General features: G+C 38.3%; 1 pseudogene; it reads right to left on the bottom strand.

Annotated features, from left to right (window-relative positions):
- Positions 1-750: 750 nt before the first annotated feature.
- LOC113605123 (structural maintenance of chromosomes protein 6 pseudogene) lies at positions 751-8,692 on the bottom strand (annotated as a pseudogene).
- Between the last annotated feature and the right edge of the window lie 10,162 nt (positions 8,693-18,854).

The following is an 18,854-nucleotide window of genomic DNA, read 5'->3' as shown; positions in this document are numbered from 1 at the left end:
ATGGATAAATTGCAAATTTATATTTGTAAAGATATCAGAGAGTCGTGGAACAAAGAGGAATGGGTGAACTAAAATTCCAGAACAGTAAGAACCCATCCTAGGTAAGCTAATGATTGTTTTCTTCCCTGGTGGGCTTGACTTAAACAGGGAGACTGTACTAGAAGAAAAAGAAGCCAGAAGAATTTTTGACAATCACACAGAGCTGGTGTGACCTATTAGAAACTGGAAGAGCCCAAATGCAAGGCTGGTTTTCCCCATGAGACATTTCCTGAGGGTGATGTGAGGCTGGGTGCTGGCCAGAAAGGCAGATTGTGATCTCCCATTGTCTTGTGGTGCTTGGGGAAAAAAAATCCTTCTAGGGAAAGGAGGCTTTCACAAATTCACAACTAGTCTGTCCCTCAGGTATACATACATGGGTGAATAAGCTTGCTAGGGCTGCCATAACAGAGTACCACAGACTGGGTAGCCTAGAAAAGTTTATTTTCTCACAATTCCTGAAGCTATATGTCCAAGATCAAAGTGTCGGCAGGGTTGGTTTTTTCTGACGCCTATTTCCTTGGCTTTTGGGTTATGGTGGTCTCCCTGTGTCTTCACATGGTCTTCCTTCTATATATGTGTCTGTGTCCTAATTCTTCTTATAAGGACATCCATCATATTGGATTAGGGCCCCTCCCTAATGAACTCATTTTAACTGAATTACCTCCTTAAAGACCCTATCTCCAAATACAGTTACATGCTGATTACTGGGGGTTAGGACTTCAACATGTGAATTTGGAGCTGAGAGGGGATGGGGGACACAATTTAGCCCATAACAGTGGGGTTGTATGCAAAGAGCTAAGCTCAAACCTCTGAAGGACACAACTACAGGGCTAAAGAATCAGAGACTATAAACTCTCAATTAAAAGCCCTGACCCAACTCAATCACTGATTGGATTGAGGTGATCTGTCCTTCAGTCTATCTGTCTAACTGAGGAAAGGGGGACCCTTCACTAATGGAAGATACCAGCTGGAGCCTTCTTCTTTTACACACAAAGTCTGTCATATAATAAAAGATTATTAGACGTGTAAAGAAGGAAAAGGTGACCAATGACAAAGACAAAATACTAATAGTAGAAGCAAACCCTTCCTTTCATTGAGAAGGCTTTAAATTATAGATTCAATTTAGTTACGAGTTACTGAATTATCTGGTTTTTCTCTTTCTTCTTGTGTCAATTTTGGAGAATTGGATCTTGCTAGAAATCTCTTTCATCTAATTTTTCAAAATTATAAAGTTTGTTTATAATATCCTTTTGTGATCTTTTAATATCTAAACAATTTGTAATAATGGTAAGCACATGTAAAACACCAGAAAGTTCAGTTCACAGCTGATCCAGGCTGTGGTAAGGTAAGATATTTTCTCTTTTTTCCTGATCAGTCTCACAAGAAGTTTATTATGTTCCTTAGCTTTTTTCAAAGAACTATCTTTTAGCTGTGTTGATTTTCTCCATTATATGTATGTTTTTATTGCATGAATTTCTACGTTTATCTTTATTTTTTCCTTTCTTCCACTTTCTTTGGGTTTTATTTCTGCTCTTTTTCTTTCTTTTTTTTCCCAGATGCTCAAACTTTTAATTCTTATTATAATGAACCCAAACTAAACAGATATGTAAGTATGTACAAAATTTTACTTCTGAAAAAAAATCTATAAAAGTAGACAGTTAAAAAAACCAAAAAGATTTAAAACCAGTACATTGATTTTCTCAAAGTAAAGTAAAAATAATTTTAAATTGCTGATTGTAGTTGGTTTTCTAGGCTTATTTACATAATTTATTGTGGTCAGATGTATAAAGGAGCTTTTTTTTTTTTTTTTAGAATATCTTTGGTTTCATTTTATTTCATCAAATAATCCTGAATTTTTTTCCCTTTGCAAATCTTTCAACATGAGGACATAGCATTTAAGGTACAAATCAACTTTGGTCTTCTTGCTATTGAGTCACAGGTTAAAAAGGCAATGTGATTTGTCCTCTTTCAGGATCAGACATTCAAAGAATTCTAATCAGTTCACTTGACAGAAGTGAGCTCGTGCTTTGAGAGGTAAGCAAGATAAATTGACTGAAACATTGTGAGTCTGCTGTCTTGAGTCTCATGTTCATTGCAGTTCTTTGGTTAACCATATCATGTAGACATCAAACTCATCCAGGCATCTGAAAGGAGATTCAGTAGTGGACCACAGGGAAAGAATGAAGCAAGCCATGGAAAAAACAAAACACCACCACCAACAACAACATTCACCTCTGGAGAAGGCCCTCATGTTATTGAAAGGAGCTTTGTTTCTCTCTCCAGGCTGAACTGATATAGTAACAGTTTCATTCTTGTGGTCAAAATTCATTTTTCCACAAATAGGCTGGCTGAGATAATAAGTTGTCAAAGTACAATTTGCATTGTAAAGTCAAAGACCTTCTAAATTGTTGATATGTTTCATATCTATGGGTTCTTATTTCCTCCAGTAATTTAATAAACCTTTCAAAAGTCCTTACTTTATTATCCAGATCAAGATACCTTTCTCTTGCTTCTTAGTACTGCCCCATTATTTCCTCTTGATCTCCATGACTAGCATGTTCTGCCTATATCTTTTGTCTTAATCTATTAACTTCTTTATCTAGAATCGATGCAGAATTTTTTTCTTCTATCTGCTCTGGGCAGATTTATCTTCCTTTTTTGTGACATTTTCTCTTCTAGTTCTTTTTCTTTCATATCTAGCTCTTGTTTCTTTTTAGTTAAAGTATCCAAGTGTTCTTTTGTTTTTCTTCAAAATTCCATTTCTCTTGTTTTTGGTTATCCACTTCAGAATCATCAGGGTTTGATTCATCCTTAAGTGGATCTGCTAGCTGATTAATTTTCAGTTTAATTGCATCATCATACTTGTTTTCTGCTTCTATTTTCAGACTTTTAAGATGCTCCATGTTTTCTTTTTGTTGTTCCATATTTTTCTCAACTATTTTCATTTTCATTTTATTTTCTTGAGGCTCATCTTCCAAAGTTGGAACATCTGCAGACTGGAATTCTTCTATATTCTCAAGTTCCCACATTTTAGAAATACTTTTTCTTATTTTTATCTTAACTCTTTATAATGTAGTTGGCACCTTCTAAGAAAATTTTCATTGTGTTTAATATCCTTTCCAAGGATAGACAAATGTTGCTGAAGATTTAATATCTGGGCTTACTTATTTTCATCCTCCTTCTCCAAGTCAGTTTGAAATAAATCCATATCTCTGCTTAGAAACTTAGGTCTTATATTTTCAGATAAATAATAATGTCCCACAAAAACCTGATCACCATCAGCAGTAAAAGCTACAGTTCTTGGCTAGCTTTGGGACTGCATTACTGCACAAGCTACACAATTATTTTTGACTAGTAGCACTGTCTCTATGCCTCTCATGTCAGTTAGGCTGTTTGCAACAACTGCATTTTCTATTTCTAAATCTGTCAGAACTGTTGGAAACTGGATGACAAGCAGCTCTGTGTCTAACATCATACATCTTATTCCAAAACTCAGAAAATATTATCTGTGGCTTGGTGAATAAAACCTTTTCATCAGTGCCTGAAGCATTCTTTCATCAGCATGATTATGGCAACAATAGCTTTGCAGAAGTCCTTTTAAGCAAGGTTCAGTAGCCAGAGCAAGCTCAGGGTCCCAAAGATGAATGCAAGCTCCTGAAGAGCCTATGGGTTTATAGGTAAAATGTCCACATCTATAAGCATCATCTCTGGCTTTGAGAAGAGTTGGACCATGAGGGCCAAATCCTTTTAGTCGATCAGTATTACTTTCAGTTCTTTCAGTTGTTGCTGATTATAGTTCAGCATATACTTCACATCTAATTCTTCTCTCAATTCTGGTATGTTCCTCTTTGTTCTTTTCTATGGCTAAAACTGTTCAATCTCTTGATTGAACTTTCTTGATCCTGTAAGGCCTTTACACTCTCTCCTTTTTAATATATATAATTTTTATTTGATTATAGTTGATTTAAAATGTTGTGTTTCTGCTGTACAGCAAAGTGAATCAGTTATACATATATCCACTCTTTTTTAGATTCTTTTCCCATATAGATCATTACAGAGTATTGAGAAGTGTTCTCTGTGCTATATAGTAGGTCCTTATTAGTTATCTATTTTATATGTCAATCCCAATCTCCCAATTTATCCCTCCCCCTCTTCCCCCCAGTAAGCATAAGTTTGTTTTCTACACCTGTGACTATTTCTGTTTCGCAAATAAGTTCACTTGTACCATTTTTTTAGATTTCACATATAAGTGATAGCATATGATATTTGTCTTTGTCTGACTTACTACACTCAGTATGACAATCTCTAGGTTACACTAGGTTACACTCTCTCTTTTTTTTTTTTTTTTTGCGGTACGCGGGCCTCTCACTGTTGTGGCCTCTCCTGTTGTGGAGCACAGGCTCCGGACGCGCAGGCCCAGCGGCCATGGCTCACGGGCCCAGCTGCTCCGCGGCATGTGGGATCTTCCCGGGCCGCGGCACGAACCCGCGTCCCCTGCATCGGCAGGCGGACTCTCAACCACTGCGCCACCAGGGAAGCCCTACACTCTCTTTTAACTAAGATAATTTTTTTGCCTTTTTAGCTGCTCCAGTTCCAAAGGTTAATTAGTACTTTTTTTAGTTCTTCAATTCTTTTGCAAAGCTACTCATCATCTTTCTTTAATGTTCAACATGCATTTAGGGAATGGTTATATAAAACTTCAGCTTCATTATAGGCCCTTTTCTTAGGAGTAACATCTCTTTTCAATACCATACGTTTTGGTGTTCAGGCAGTTGTCTCTTGACTAATCTTTTCTATTTTATCTTGAATATCCTTGTATTTTTTTTGCTTCATTAAGTCTGACCTGCTTTTTTTCCATTTTCCTGTCAAGTCTAGCAGCACGATCTTCTCCAATTTTTATATTATCTCTGATAGCACTCACTTGCTTTTCAGTTTCATTGACCACTGCCCAAGGCATTTCACATTTCAAGTACGTTAAATTAGCCTTCATTGTACTTACACTAGCAATACTTTGTAAACGTCTTCTCTCTCTAAACACTGGCACTTTAGTTCAGTAAATTACTCTTCCTTGATTTATCTACTCCTTTGTTCTTTGTTTCCATAATGTATAAATAATCTTCCTTCATCTGTTCAAGTGGGGTTGCTTTCATGAAGAATTTGTATTTGTCTCCCTCAATTTTAGACAGCTATAACTGGTTGCTCATCTCTTGTGTTAAAACAGAAACTGGATTAACAGTCCTAATCACTAGGATGTAAGCTAGGATTAACTGCAATTAGCTCTTCTTTCCTAGTAGAAACCACGTTTCCATTTCACTTTTTAGTTTATAAGATCAACTTCCGTCCATGCTGATGAGACGTCGCACAGCTGTAGAGTCACCATACGCATTTGTTTTATAGGCATCATCTCCACTGTTCCTTAATGTTATTGAGACAGCTGCTGAGTTCCATTGTTGCCAGCAACAAAGTTGATATTAGAACCAAATTTAAAGGGTGTAAGCATGGAATGAAGTTTCTTAGCTGAATACTCTCAATTATCCCAACTTCTCCTGCAAAGTAGAAGTATCATTAATGAAAGAAACTGTACATTCATCTTCCTCACTTTATCAGAATCCTCCTGCTCTTGTCTCAGTCTTTTGGCATTTTTAGGAGAGAAGTTTTCTTCCTCTCTTTTGGCCATCAGGTCTCAAACAAGACGAAGTCTCCTCAAGGAACCAATCAGTGGGACTGTCGCGGTGCAACCCTATGCTAAGGCTACTCTGGGAGCGTCCTGGCCTCGCCTGGCCGCCATTGGCCCCCTGGAACCGCGTGCTGCCCGGTGCTCTGCACCTGCCTCTGCTGTTTTTCTAATTTCATGAGACATATTTTTAGATCATAAGTTTTTCCGTCTTCCTTCTTTCCTAATATGTGCATTTTATATGCTGTAAATTTCCCTCTCAGCATGGCTTTTACTGCATCTCCCAACTTGTGACAGGTTGTACTTTCAAGTGTTAATCTGCTTAAAATATTTTCTAATATCCTTAATGATTTCAATGTTTGAACAATGCACTATGTAGAAATGTATTTCTTAATTTACAAATGTGTGAATTTTCTAGTTAAAATTTTATTTATTTCTAGCTTAATTCCACGGTGGTCAGAGAATATGTTCAGTATCATTTCAGTTCTTTGAAACTTGTTGAGACTTGCTTTGTGGTTCAGCATTTGGTCAGTTTTGCTTAATTTTCCATTTACACTTGAAAAGTTCTACTTTCCCCTAGAATTTGCCTGTTCATTCCTGGCACTCTCTTGTGGCTTGTTTATCTTAGTAGTGATTTCCTTTACTTCCTTTTTTGAAAGGTTAAACTGTGAAGTATAACATGCATCGTGGAAAAAAACATAATTCAAAAAATAACCACAAAACAACAAAACCCATCCTCCAGGTCAAGATATAGAATATTATTAGCACTCGAGAAACCACATGTGTGTGCCTTTCTGCTCACAATTGTATCTCTCCCCAGGATGTAACCATTATCCTGATTAATTTCCTTGCTTTTCTTTATAAATGTACTACCTCTGTGTGCATTTCGAAACAAAAGGGCTTACTTTTGCCTCTTGTTGAACTTTAAGTATATAATCACATCGTATATACTCTTCTGTGTTCTGCTTTTTTACTCAACACTAGGTATATAAGATTCATTTATGTATCTCCAGCTTGTTCCTTTTGTTGCATTTCAGTTGATTTTTATTACTGTATAACGTTCAGGTGTGTCAAAATTTACTTACCCATTCTACTGTTGATGGGCTTTGGGGTGATTTCCAGTTTAGGCCAATTAATAACAATACTGCTGCGAACATTCTTGTACATACATCCAGATGCACATCTGCATGTATTTCTCTAAGGTATAGATCTTGGATTTAAATTGTTGGGTCGGGGGTACATATATGTTCAGCTTTATTGGATGCCACATGATATTTTCAGGAAGAGTATACCAGTTAACAATCTCACCAGCATTGTTTGGATGTTCCTGTTGTTCTGTTTTTCTCTCCAACACTTAATGTTGTCAGACTTTTAACTTTTTTCCCAATCTGATAGGTGTGTATCCCATTTTAGTTTTAATGTGTACTTCCCTAATTACTAAGGAGGATGTCTGTTTATTGACCATTTGGATATCACCTTTTGTATAGTACCTGTTAAAGTCTTACCCATTTTTCTGTTTGATTTGTGCTATCAGTTTGTAATAGTAATGCTTACTAGGCTTTGCTGCTTATATGTATTGCAAATACCTTCTCCTATATTTTCTTTTTCTTTTTCCTCTAATACCTAATAATAATGGAGTCTTTTGAGGAACAGAAGTTCTTAATTTTAATGTGGTTAAATTTATCAATCTTTATTTTATAGGTGTTACTGTTTGCATCTTCTTTTATAAATTCTTTACTGTCCTGGGGCTATGAAGATACTCTCCTCGATTCTTTTCTAAGAGCATTATAGTTTTGCCTTTCTTATCTAGGCTTTAATCTATCTGTAACTGATTTTTGTGTAGCCAAAGAAGCCATCATTCTGGGATCACTTTAGGGTCTTGGCTTAGTTCATCCTTCCCAACCTTGTGTTGGCCAAAGCCTCAGTATCCTGATAGCAGTGTTACCACTATCCTCATTTACCTCAGAACAACTCTGGTTTTATTTTGATTTTTGGAGTGAGAGGGCCTTCAGAGACCTCCCCTATCTCTTGAGAGACCAACAATGCCTCAAAGAGACAGGTCCTATCCAAGGTCTAGTTGTTCCTTAGCAGAAGGGCGCCTCTGTGAACCTAATCAGTCACCACACCATTTGGAAATCCTTCACAATATATTTTGCATATTGGTCGAGGTCAGTACATACAGAGCATTTTCATTCTTTTAAAAGGCTGCATAATGATCTATTGTATGAAATTTATTTAACCAGTCCCCAATGGTGGACCTTTATATTCTATCCAATTATTTATTTTTACAATACTGCAGTGTCATTTCACACCTGAGTATATCTGTATTATAAATTCCTAGAGATAGACCTACTAGATCCTGTACCCTCCCTCAACCCCCAGCATAGAGTTTGTATCAATTTAAACTCCAGAAATGTAGGAGCATGCCTATATTTCCACATTCTCATCAAATGCATTGTAAACCTTTTATACTTATCCATCTGATAGTTGAAAATAATATCTCATAATTTCAATTTGTATCTTTTACTGTTGGTGAGATTGAGTGCCTTTTTATACAGCTAAGAGAAATTTGTGTTTCCTTTTCTTGGAACTATAATGTTCCTAGTCTTTGCCTTTTTTTTTTCTGTTGCGTTTTCCAGGTAGTTTTTAAGAATCCAAAAGTTTGCAAGGTCTTGTACTGAAATGTACATAGAATATTTGCTTTATGCAACTTTAAGGAAATATACCACAATGTTCTTTGACAAAGTATATAGATGCAGTGTTGCAATTTAGATATTTTACTGAACTCATTAAAAAGAAGATTTTATGGGGTTTGGAGAAAAAGTAGAACTTTGTAAGTACACGGGGAATATTAAGCAAAACTGTTCAGTGCTGTACCATGAAGCAAGTCTGAACTGCCCCAAGCGTTATTCTTTACATATGAAAGATTCTCTTGTTTTTCTTTCTCTATGAAGAACCAAGCTTTACAAAGATTTATTACTGCTGAAATTTTAATCTAGTTAATTAATTTGTGAATTTGTAAATTAATTTAAATAAGTATGCAAATCTGAAGTCCTTTAATAGATTAGATGTCACGGAATTGAAGGTCCACAGCTAAAATGGGCAACAGATTCCGTTATCTTATTTCCTCTGCACGTAAAGCTAATTGCACTTTCAATGACATTTTTATGATATGATATTAGCCCAGCTTCTTCAGCATTCATAAACTTTAATATAGCTGAAACTTAAAAATATAAACACTAATCATTAACTTAGTACACTGTTAATTGAAACTGAACTCTGTTCTTGTTTTCGAATAATAGTAGTAAATTCCTTTGGAAGCAAACAAGGGAAAAGGATTTTCATGTCATCCAGTTTTTCTGATTTAGGACGCTAGCATATCTAATGCAAAGTATCTTCAAAGTAAAGCAAGTTCACACTCTCACATTACTTCAAAGACTTTTGGTGTCTTTGGCAACTTGATAATTTATGTGTATTTGACCAGTAGAATATATTCTTACACTTCCTATTTTTGAGCCACTGATTAAATTATATTTAATTAAACTGCACAAGCATTTAACAATTCTCCTGTAGAGTATATCCAAACTAAGCATATAGCCTTAACACTATGGTTAAAAAATCTGACAGTTAATCTAAAATTATTGACTTTGCAATATATGTACTCCTTAGCACTTGCCCTTGGAAAACACTAACAGACATTTTAAACATTTGGGCCACAGGTAAATACCATTTTTTAAAGATGAAGTTATTTTAAGATTGGAGGAATTGCAAAGAATACCTGGTTTATTCCCCTACTTCGTCCTAGATAAAAAGTGAGGCACAGAAAGACTGTGGCTTGCCCAACAGATAAAAGCAGCTCAAATGTACAAAACTTTCTGATTAAGTCTGCTTCCCGGATATTAGTAGAATTATCATTCTGTTCTAAGTTTCACTTTTGATGTATGAAAGATGCAAGTGATGGAGACCATCCAAAGAAACTAGCCCCTCATTCTTTGGAGCTAGATTTTAGTAATAAAGAGGACATTCCGAATAACTATAATAGTCATTCTAGTGCTTACAGGGAAGCATCACTTAAAAGGTTCCCACCAAAAATTTAAGTTTGATGGCAAATATCCTTGCCCTCCAAACCATACCACTCTAGAATCAATGTATACTGTTCTAAGTTTAATCTTGGAAAACTACTGAGGGACAGAGTAAATGGAGTTATTCTTCTCAGTTTTAATGTCTATGTCAAACTAGAGAGCTAAGGCTGGACTTCCAGATCCTTATATATTTCCATAAAACACCTTCCCATGAGTTTAGCCTGGGTGAATCATGCAAATTAAAAGAAAATTATTAGTACCTAATTGCCCCCCCCCCCATAAAGACTGTTCCCACACAGACAGATATGGGCAAAATTTGAGTCAGAGCAAACATGAGAAACATGAAAAAGAAATACCATACTCATTTCATCGTTGGCAGGTACTGTCTTTGCCAGAAATTGCTGTTATAGTGGAGATTGCCCAAATCAAAGTCCTCAAACCCAGTGGCTTTTATGACTCTGTACATAAGCAAGGAAAGCCTTTATGATGTCACAGGAGGGGAGCCAGGAAATTACTAGAATCTTGTTTTAGCACTTTAGACTTAAGTAATCGTCTTGATGTACCTCAAATGCAAATTTATTACCTAAGAGATGGGTTTGGAGGAGCTTCTAGAAGCTAAGTTTGTTGCAGCTTGGAACACAGCTGGACCTGGAGTGGCCTGGTCCACAATGGTCTGGGATGCACTGATTTTTATAGTTGCTGATTCCTAGAGTTAATCTGCCTTTCTAGCTGGGGAAACACTGAGGGAACTGACCTGATGATGGCTATGGGTGGATGTCCAGCCAGCAGACAGAACATGTTATCCAAAAGCTATGGCCACAAACTACAGAAAGATCAAGTCAGCAACAGGCAGATGCAACCTGGGGTAACGTAAAACTCATGAATATAGCTGTTCAGATCATGCACTGTATAAACCTAGATGATACCATTTGCATCGATAGTATGTCCCAGCAGGTGGACCAAACATAGATATTGGTAATGCAGGAAAAATAAATAAATGGTTGTCCAAATAGGTATATGGAGACAGTTGGAACAGGCAAAGTCTACCAATGGTTAAGGATTCAGAGACAGGACTCCAGCCTAAGAAGATAAACCATAAAGGAAATTGTCATGTCTTTAACGAAAAAGAGAATCTTAAAGGTTTTGTCACCTTGGGGTGTCATCAGGAGGTGATTCAGCAAGTGGGTCTGGCCACCTCCTTCTGAATTTCACCTCCTCTGGATTCTTGCTACTGCCATGGGCACTGTAGCCCACTGGTCCAGTGCTCTGCCATTAAAGTTCTGGTGCAAGTGTGGACAAAAATACCTTATTTTGAGTCTTCCCAATAAAGTAGAAACAAGCTAGAATTTTTCCAAAAAAGATTTCACTAAATAAAAAACATGAACCAAAAAAATATTTAAGGAACATAAAAAGAACTATCTCCACCCAGCTTTTGCACTTCTAGGAATTTATCCAAAAGAAATAGTTACGAATGAGTGTCAATTAGGGTTTGATCAGAGAAGCAGAACCACTTATGAGTGACATAGTGAGATCTGTATAGAGATTAGACCTTATACAGTTGTGGAAGCTGGTTGTGCAGTCTGTGCAAGACTGCGGCTCTTCACCTGGTGCCAAGCCTGAAGTCGGCAGGGCAGCAATTAGGACAGGAAGATGCATGTAAAGTAGGAGAGAGTGGGGACAAACTGGAAGCCACAGGATGAGCTAAAATCAAAAGGCTGGAACTTGCACCTGCCTCTCACTGCTTCCAAACATCCAACTTCAGTGATGTGGAAGACTTCTAGAAGATTGAGTGCACTTCACCACAGGGCTGCACATGTGCCTGGGCCAAGATTTGGAGAGGTTGAAAGAGGAGATCCGGTGGGAGCTGGATCTGTGAGGCCCAGGTACTATCCCATGAAGAACTAGCTGGAGTTGCCACAGGCCTGGCTGCTGGCCCCTCTAACAAGATGATCCACGATGATGTACATGAGCTCTGACAGTGCCTGACCCTACACCAGTCTTCCAGGTATAAGTATGACAGCTGCTTCATTTCCACCATCTAAATCTCATGCAAAAAAAATTTATGGCTCTCATTAACTCAGAACCATGCAGGGCAGGGGGTTCTGGGAAATGTAAGTCCAGATTACTTGACACAGTACAAAGTCATCATAGAATATGTGCCAAAAATTAACTACATAGATTTTCACTGCAGTGTTATTTATAACGATAAAGAATAGACTATGACCTAACTGTCTAACAGTACAGAAATGGTTAAAATTTTATGGTATATCTACACATTAGAATATATTACAAAGGATGTAAAAGAATATTTATGTCCATAAACCTATGTTCACAACACAATTATCATTGTACCCAGTTGTATAAATACAAAGTTTTGATTAAAACACTATGGTGGGGGCTTCCATGGTGGCACAGTGGTTAAGAGTCCACCTGCCGATGCAGGGGACGCGGGTTCGTGCCCCGGTCCGGGAAGATCCCACATGCCACAGAGCAACGAAGCCCGTGTGCCACAACTACTGAGCCTGTGCACCACAACTAGTGAGCCCGAGTGCCACAACTACTGAAGCCTGTGCACCTAGAGCCCATGCTCCGCAACAAGAGAAGCCACCGCAATGAGAAGCCCGCACACCACAACAAAGAGTAGCCCCCACTCGCCGCAACTAGAGAAAGCCCGTGCACAGCAATGAAGACCCAATGCAGCCAACAAATAAATAAATTAATTAAATTAAAACTGTGGAAAGAAAGCAAGAAAAAGAAATCACCTGAGTTTATACAATAATGATCCTACCTACCTTCTGAGTTCACAAGCCTCGTCCCTATCACATTCTGTGAGAAGGCCTGAGCCCAAAAGGATGGGTATAACTTGCTAGCGACCTGGCCCAGATTCCTCACTCTCTGGTCTCTACTCTGTACCCACATGGAGGGTGCTGTCTTGTGACCTGCCAGATGGGAGCTGGACTCCAATATAAAACTCAAGAATCTATATCTTTGAATATGACATTGTCTGCTTGGGACTGCCTTACAGCACTAACCCTGGCTTTCATCCAAGAGACTGACCTCTCTCGCGGTATTTGGCAGGAACCTGGAGATTAACATAACATATTTCACTCTTTAGGGGAAACCTGCACTCCCTCAATCCTAGTCACTAGGATGTAAGCTAGGATGTAAACTTTAAAAGGGCACTGGACTGGTTTTGGTTTTGTTTTGCTTTGTTTTTTTGGTTCACAGATGTGGTCCCAAGGTCCTGGCACATAATAGACTCTTAGAACATTGAACTAATTTTTTTCTGTATAGCAAATGGCTTAGTCTTTTATTTATTTTTTTATTTTTATTTTTTTTTTGCGTCATGCGGGCCTCTCACTCCTGTGGCCTCTCCCGTTGCGGAGCACAGGCTCCGGACGCGCAGGCCCAGCGGCCACGGCCCACGGGCCCAGCCGCTCCGCGGCATGCGGGATCCTCCCGGACCGGGGTACAAACCCAGGGTCCCTGCATCGGCAGGCGGACTCCCAACCACTGCGCCACCAGGGAAGCCCTGTCTTAGACTTTTATAGACAATACAGCAATCTCTTATTTTTAAATTCTAGACAAGGACGTCTCCTATGCTTTCTCCCTCAATCTCCATCTTTATCTCATCCCCTAGGAGTTGCTGATTGGTTAGTCAGAAACCTGGACAATGACTGGGCTGAGTTTTCTAGGGATAGAGGTTTCATGTGTTTAAAGCTCAGTAAAAGGTCAGTTCTTGAGGAATGACCCTTGCCCGAATATCTCCCTTCCACATTCTCTCTCACCCTGTGGCTCCATTCCCCTGCTGCTAGAAGCAGGCACTGGATCTACTTTTCCTCATAGCTGAGATGATTTCAGGTCCAGAATTCAAGTTTAGTATTTGGAGAGGACTGTGAGTTCCATGAGGACAGAGACCTTTGTCAATTTTTGCTCAGTTATATTCTCAGCACCTACCATAGTGTCTGGCATCTCTCTCTTAGATAGATAGATAGATAGGTAGGTAGATAATAAATAGATGATAGAGACAGATCGATGTAGATAGGTAGGTATAGACAGATATAAAGAGAGAGAATCTTTAAATCTTTCTATAGAGAGAGGTTATTTTCATTGAATGAATGTGGAAAGAGCTCAAAGCATACTTTAGGAAAAAGGAGACTTTCACATGATTCTAGCTCAGCATACCAGATTTCTACTTTGAGGTGTTGGGTCATAATCAGCTTATTGTAAAACGCCATTTTACCTTCTATGTGTTGGTCATCGTCCTGTGCATACATTTTCACTAAGAACCTTAAAGTTTTACCAGGTTCTCCAGTGATGATAAAACCATTTAAGAACCCCAAATCTCACCCTGTTTTCCAACATGAGTCAATTTTTTTAAAAAAGCCATAGCATTTATACAAGAAATATAGTCAGACTTCTTAAAGGAAGCCTATCAGGATAGCTGCTAGCCTTCCTAAAATCTCACTGATTTGAGATACAGATCCTTAGAGAAACACAGACCCCTGTCCCTGGCATTAGATAAGCATCTGGGAGAGTCACAGCTGGCCAGGCTGTGGTCATTAGGTTGTGATTGTCAGGTGTTAAGCATCTTGAGGTAGTGCTTTTGTCCTAGGATAATGCTTCTCAAACTTAAATTTCTTACTAACCACCTAAGAAGCTTATTAATACGCAGATTATGATTCAGGACTGCAGTAGAGTCTGAAGTTCTGCATTTCTAACAAGCTGGTCCAAAGACCACATTTTAAGTAGCAAGGACCTAGAACACTGACCTCTCTTCTTTCCACATGCAGGAGGTGCTTTTGTCCCATGATAGTGGAGAAAAAGTAATTTTTGAAAATGGTAAACTATTTAAACATTCTGTGCCTCTGTTTAATCACTTTTTTGATAAAAATAATATTACAGGTAAAATCCTTTTCTTCAGGAGGAAATGAGTCTTCCAAATGTCTCAATAGCTTATCTACATAAGGTACTTTTCTGCACCCTATGTGGTAAACAGAAATCACAAAAGGAAACGGTAGGAATCAGTCTAATATATCAATAATCACAATAAATATAAATAGATTAACTCACCTATTAAGAGAGAAAGACTAGCAGAGTGACTTTTTCCCTAACATTTTATTATGAAAATTTTCAAACGTGCAGAAAAGTTGAAAGACTTTTATAGTATACACCCATAGACCCACCACCTAGATTCTGCAATTAATATTTGCTGTAATTGCTTCATCACTTGTCTCTCCACAAACTGACTTTTTTAGAAAAATCCAGTTATATGCTGCTTACAAAAGACACATCTAAAAACAACAGAAATTTGCAACTCTGTGTGGTGATGGATATTAACTAAACTTGTGGTAATCATTTTGTAATTATATACATATATCAAATCATTCTATTATATACTTAAACTAATACAATGTTACATATCAATAGTAAATGAATAAAAAATAAACTATAAATAAATAAGATATAGAACAGAAAAGTTTAAAAAATGGGATTCAAAAGTCATTTGCTGGAAGACTAATGATGCTACCCCATCTTGTGAAGTCCTATCCACGTGATCAGCTGGATATACTAATTGATCAAGGAAAAGATGACCAGTTCCTTTCAGATGGACAGTTACTACCTGAAAACTTCATAGCTGCCTGTACAGAAAAGAAAATCCCTGTTGTTTTCAGATTGCAAGAGGGTTATGATCATAGCTACTACTTCATTGCAAAGTAGCTTCATTGCATAGCTACTACTTTATTACCAGTCACATCAGATATCATGCAAAATACGTGAATTCCTGAAAAACTTCAGATAAGAGAATCTCTTCAGGATTACAAAATTGTAATAAACAGAATTGCAAGGAAAAAAGATTTTAAAACATTGGATTTCTTAATGCTAAAAATGCTTTATTCTGTAGTTGATTCACCCTTTGGATAAATATAACAAAGCTGAAAAAAAAGTCATTTGCAATACCATATGATATCACATATGTGGAAATCTAAAATATGACACAAATGAATCTATCTATGAAACAGAAACAGACTCACAGACATAGAGAACAGACCTGTGGTTGCCAAGCAGGAGGGGAGGTGGGGGAGGGATTGACTGGGAGTTTGGGATTAGCAGATGCAAACTATTATATATAGAATGGATAAACAACAAGTTCCTACCGTATAGCACAGAGAACTATATTCAATATCCTGGGATAAACCATAATGGAAAAGAATATGAAACAGAATGTATATGTATTTATAACTGAATCACTCTGCTATACAGCAGAAATTAATACAACAATGTAAATCAACTATACTTCAATTTTTAAAAAGTCATTTGCACATCATTTTATCTTTATCAGGAGTTCTAGTTCTATGTGTTCAAAATAATGGGGAAATACTGAAAAATAAAAAAGTATTAGGTTTATAGTAAATAATTTGAAGATTCTTCCTTACAGTATCCATTGTCACTACTGGCCTTCTCAATCTTCTTTAAAACATGGGATTACAAAGAAACCAGCTATACTGAAGAGTTATCAAAATTTTAAAAAAGAACAATTTGTGGTACAATGGTATATGTGCTTCATTCTTGTTGCATTACAAGATCTAGCTGCAGGCTTAATAACTGTTGTTACTCTGAAGAGGTGCTGAGCACAAATGGGAAGTTGAGATACCTGCAACAGCTCTCCATGGGACATGAGAATATCAGTGATTTTATTGGTGACAAAATCACAGCCACTGCGAATAGTAGTGGAGCTTGTCTGCATTCATAATTATAGAAATTGCTAAATTTCAGTTACAAAGTTAATGAAAATAGAGGTGCAGTTTTTCTCCCATTCAGGTTTTATCCATAGACATCCGGTTAAGAACCCCAGACTAGTCTGAAGCCGTCCTGTCACAGATCAGCAAACTGCCTCCCAGTTTTGGGCCCATGTAAATTGTCTGATTACACAGCAGATTGAAATCCTGGAACAATGTATGTTCACTTATTCCAAACTGCTTCGTGTTGACTGGAATCTCAAAGCTCTAGGCTTGGAGCAACATATAAATGACAGAAGCCATGCTAAATTTATTTTGGTACAAAAGTAAAATTTGGACTTATATCATTTGGGTTTTCTCTTTAAAAAAGAGCTTTACCTGCTACCAGAAATTATAATCAAGGTTTCCCAAGATTCTTGAGGTCTAAGAATGTTTGAGGTCTGTCTAAGCTGTTTGCAGATAAAATTTGTTTAGTGAAATATTTGGCCAATTAAGAAAGCCTCTCTGGTCTGCTTTCAGAGTTCTTTTTTGGACACGATCCCTTCATACTTTAATAAAATCCTGACATCTGTGAGCCAAAATTCTGGAAATATATTTCTGAGACACTCCGTCTGTGAACACCCTTTAAAAAAAATGCATCAGTGACAGAGAAGACTGTAATTAGAGCACTTATTCCTATTATTACACAGCCAAACAAGGAAGCATCCCATAAAAGTTCTCCAAAAGTAAACAATGTTTTTGGCTACTCGTTAATAATAGTATAACCCAGTTCTTCACGTACTATAAAGTCCCATCCAAATAGTCCAATGTGCTTGTAAAATTTGATTTATGTGGAAGAAAGCTTGGTTACAAGAAAAGTGTTCCAGAGCATTCTTTCCTTTGCTAATTCTCTGACTTGATTTTAGGCTCTCTATTCTAACCTTGTCAGTCTGTCAGTCAGTCCAGGAGTGTGTTTTGTTTTTGTTTTTGTTTTTGTTTTTGGTACGCGGGCCTCTCACTGTTGCGGCCTCTCCAGTTGCGGAGCACAGGCTCCGGACGCGCAGGCTCAGCGCCCATGGCTCATGGGCCCAGCCGCTCCGCGGCATGTGGGATCTTCCCAGACCGGGGCACGAACCTGTGTCCCCTGCATCGGCAGGCAGACTCTCAACCACTGCGCCACCAGGGAAGCCCCCCACTTAATTTTTGAAATCGCTTCCATCATCATCCCATTTGAGTTTGGAGAAACAGGAAGCACTTAGGAAAGAGATTCGTATCTCTTCCTAATCACCTTGCATCTCTCTAATCATCTGGCAAGATAAAATTACAATGGCCCTATCTCCTCAGCCCAGACATTAGGAGTGGCATTTAGCTCAGGCATTCATCCAGACAGAAGAGAAATAGGATAAATTCCTCAATTCCCCAATTTTCATCTACCACCTTTATTCCATAGGTTAGCAGGAAATAACCAGGTGAAGAAGAAAGGAAAGGGGCTTGATCCCACCTAGGTTCTCTTTATTCTAGAGCACTCCTCCCCATGCAAATTTATAAAGCCAAGGTTAGAACATAAACTCCTTCAGGGTGAGGATTTGGTCTTATTTGTTGCTGTTCTTCCAAGGTCTGTGTTCTAAAAATGTGCTGGGATTTGTTTTGAGCAGGTGTAGTAGGACACACAGACACAAAAATGACTGCCACGAAGGAAGAAGTTATTTTCTTGTATTCACAGTGCCCTAGGAGCAAGAGGCACAGCGCGCCATACAGGGCCACACAGGGCCACACAGGGAAGCACCACAGCAAGATGAGCAGGCAGAGAAGGGAACTGCGGTCAGTTTTTGTTGTGGTTTTCAAGGGAAAGAATGGGCGAAGCAAGACAAGCAGGTGGAACAAACTTACCGTTGGATAGTTTGAATAATGTCGGCGGGCTCTGCTTGTAGGGGTGTCCTCAGTTGGCTGGCACCTGGCCCTGTAGTGATGGGGCAGGGGATGGTGTCCCTAGTCTGGTAAAGTCTGGAAGAGAGTTACTTCCTGCCTCTTCTCACACTGGGGCTCCTCAGGCTGTGCCAAATACAGATGAAATCTTTCCTTGCTGCCCTCTTAGGGCGGCTGGACTCTGGGACCTTCAGGTGAGGGAAGTGGTAGAGGCGGGTTCCACCGCCAGAGCGGGGGGCCAATCTCCTCAGCAGTTCCCTCGGAGGAGAAACACCTCAGCAAAGCAGACATTTGGTTTTTGCCCTGAAGACAACACAGGAGGAAAGAATATTCCTCCCATTAACATGGATTTGTGTTCTTTTCAAAACTGTAACCCTTGTTTTCTTTCCCTAAGGAGCCTTTGAGCACTGCCTG

Source organism: Aethalodelphis obliquidens, unplaced genomic scaffold (genome assembly GCF_003676395.1).
Source record: "Aethalodelphis obliquidens isolate GAN/ISIS:26980383/991018 unplaced genomic scaffold, ASM367639v1 scaffold2, whole genome shotgun sequence".
NCBI classification, from domain to species: Eukaryota; Metazoa; Chordata; class Mammalia; order Artiodactyla; family Delphinidae; genus Aethalodelphis; species Aethalodelphis obliquidens.
The sequence above is the reverse complement of the archived record's forward strand: the minus strand, read 5'-3'. Positions and strand labels throughout refer to the sequence as shown.